This window comes from Penaeus monodon, chromosome 6 (genome assembly GCF_015228065.2).
Source record: "Penaeus monodon isolate SGIC_2016 chromosome 6, NSTDA_Pmon_1, whole genome shotgun sequence".
In the NCBI taxonomy this organism is placed as follows: Eukaryota; Metazoa; Arthropoda; class Malacostraca; order Decapoda; family Penaeidae; genus Penaeus; species Penaeus monodon.
In genome coordinates, this window is record NC_051391.1 from 45,618,551 (window position 1) to 45,621,050 (window position 2,500).

Sequence of the window (2,500 nt, forward strand, 5' to 3'; positions counted from 1 at the left end):
GGTTGTTCTTTGCTTTATTTATAATCAATTCTCTACTTTGGTACAAGAATGCATGAGCATGTGCTGTCAATATGGCAATATTACAATTTAATATAAATCACATCTTTACATAGATTATAATTAGGCACATGCCCCAACCCATTATCACAGATAAATAATATAGACAGCACTTTGTAAAATGATCATCTTACAAACTTCAATCTATTATAATTATACAAATGCTTGATGTTTAAAGATAGCCTAACTTATATCTGTAGAAATATACAGCTAACATTCTATCACATACAGTTGAATGGGTTCTTTAAAATTGCAGCTTTAACTGAATTAGTAATAAGAAACCTTGTTTATTTATAGCTGAATAAAAGTACCATACATTTCCATATATTTTTTTCTATCCTATATGTCTGATGCCATAAAAGAAAAAAAAGAAAGAAAAAAATTATGATAGCTGAGCCAGTGCTAAGCAAGATTTAACACTGTATTCAAGTAACTCCCTTTGAATATTCATTTAAAATATGAAGCATCACATTAAGAAGTGACAGCCATCTGCAGCATGAAGAAAATGTTGCATATGCAGTACATTGTTTAGGAGTTTCTGTTCTTCTGTCTGCTATGGAATAACTAGAAGTCCATGTAGGAAACATATGTTCTATAGTGGCATCTTAAACAACTTTTTACCTATAACAGGATATTAAGTTTTATGTTCATCTATGTACCATAGAAAGAAATCTCTTGTAACTAGACCCAATTGGTAAAATTTCTTGATACATGAATATACTGTTCTCCAACCAATCAGTCATTCCACTAACACCTGACAATTATTTTATCATATATAGAATATAGGTAAAGGTTGTAAAATGGAAGCTCTCATTCACTATAAATATTGATGAAAAGAAAAATTTTTACAAGCAGAAATACTTATAAAATCTTCTTTTTCAGTTATGACAAAATAATCATTGAGCAAAACAGCCTCACTAAAAATAATGCACCTTTTTAATATATGTAAAAATAAGATTGTGTAATTAATACTAGTTTTATGCCATGAGTGTTTCCTTCTGAAAAAATGAGGTTTAAAGGATATATAATTAATATCATTTAAATACAGTGTTTATAATCTTCAGTTTCATTCAAAGACAGTGTTTACATACAGATAATTTTTCATTATATCCTTTACATGATTATAAGTTATGTGAAATTTATTAACAGTTTATATACCTTCATTTGTGAACCTTATCCCACTGGCACTGGGAAAATGTGTTCTTTGTGGTATTGTTCTGTGAAATGTCTCTGCACATTAATGGCTCTGCAAGTGCTTCGCCACAAAGGAGTCAATTAGTAGACTTTGTGATGTCACCTGATTTCAGCTTTCCTTAAGTTTGTGGGAAAATTGTTTATTTTTACTAATGCTATCAATATCAGTGCTATTATTTTCATATTAGACATTATAATTATTATAGTGTTATTGACACTATTAACAGAAATATAAGATACCAGAAAATATTGTCAAAAATAGACAGGCAGGACTTGTAATTGGCTCAGTGGTGACTTAGTATTTGTGGAGCAATATATGTGTAAAAGCAATTAATAAATTAAATAAAAATAGTACACAAGCATATGATTGGATATTAGAATATCACATACCTTTCCTCAAGTGCAACCATTATAACATTGGAATTTTTCAATAGTTAATTCTAATGCATGCAGTGCATTTGCCACAACAAAAACACACAATATTTTAATATGTAATGAATCAAGTTCCCAATTAGCAACCTTTTGTGAGTTTGTGCATGTGACTCCCCACCACCAGTTTTTGCTTGGCAGCAAGGCTGGGATGATGAATCCCCTGGGCCATTTGGTAACCACATGGAACTTATTTAAAACAAGGGTAACACACTTAACATATACATATGACAAGTACACATAATTAAAGTTCTTTTTGGACCACATACCAACTCCTCAATACCATGTACACGTTTTAAAAGGTAATGACCAGCCCTAGTATATGTTCTAAATACAAGAAATATTGTAATTTTGAATTACCAATACTTGACCTGATATACAAGGTAGTTAGCCCATTGGTCATAGATGGCATGACATAGTGTAATGTTCACTGTAATTTTGGTTTATTAATTGTGTTCACATATTGATGGCTCACAAGTGCTTAGTTACCCAAGTCAATTATTAGTCATACCCATCTCACTGCATGGGTATTTTAATAAAGATTCCTTTTTATTTTTTATGGTTATTAGTAAGTTAATAACATTATAATAATCATAATATCATAGTGAGATCAATATTGATAGCATTAGAAAAAAAAAAAAAAACTAAATTCATGGAATGGGGAAATTAGATGTAGTTAGATAGAGGCTACTAATTGACTCCATGGTGGCTGAGCACTTTTAGAGACATCTGTGTATAAAAAAACAGCAGTACAGGGTAGAATCTATGACTGATGGGTTAAAAATCACATTGGAGTAAATTATGTTGCACTGTCAGTTTC

At 30.5% G+C, this 2,500-nt stretch overlaps 1 protein-coding gene across 1 annotated transcript in view; it reads right to left on the reverse strand.

The window, feature by feature from the left end:
• Positions 1 to 2,500, reverse strand: part of LOC119574571 (GATOR complex protein NPRL3-like) — a 10,178-nt gene that overhangs the window by 5 nt on the left and 7,673 nt on the right. The window contains 1 exon segment of the mRNA XM_037921859.1: positions 1 to 2,500. This exon segment is cut by the window's left edge and continues 5 nt beyond it; it is cut by the window's right edge and continues 587 nt beyond it. The gene's annotated coding sequence lies outside the window, so the exon portion shown is untranslated.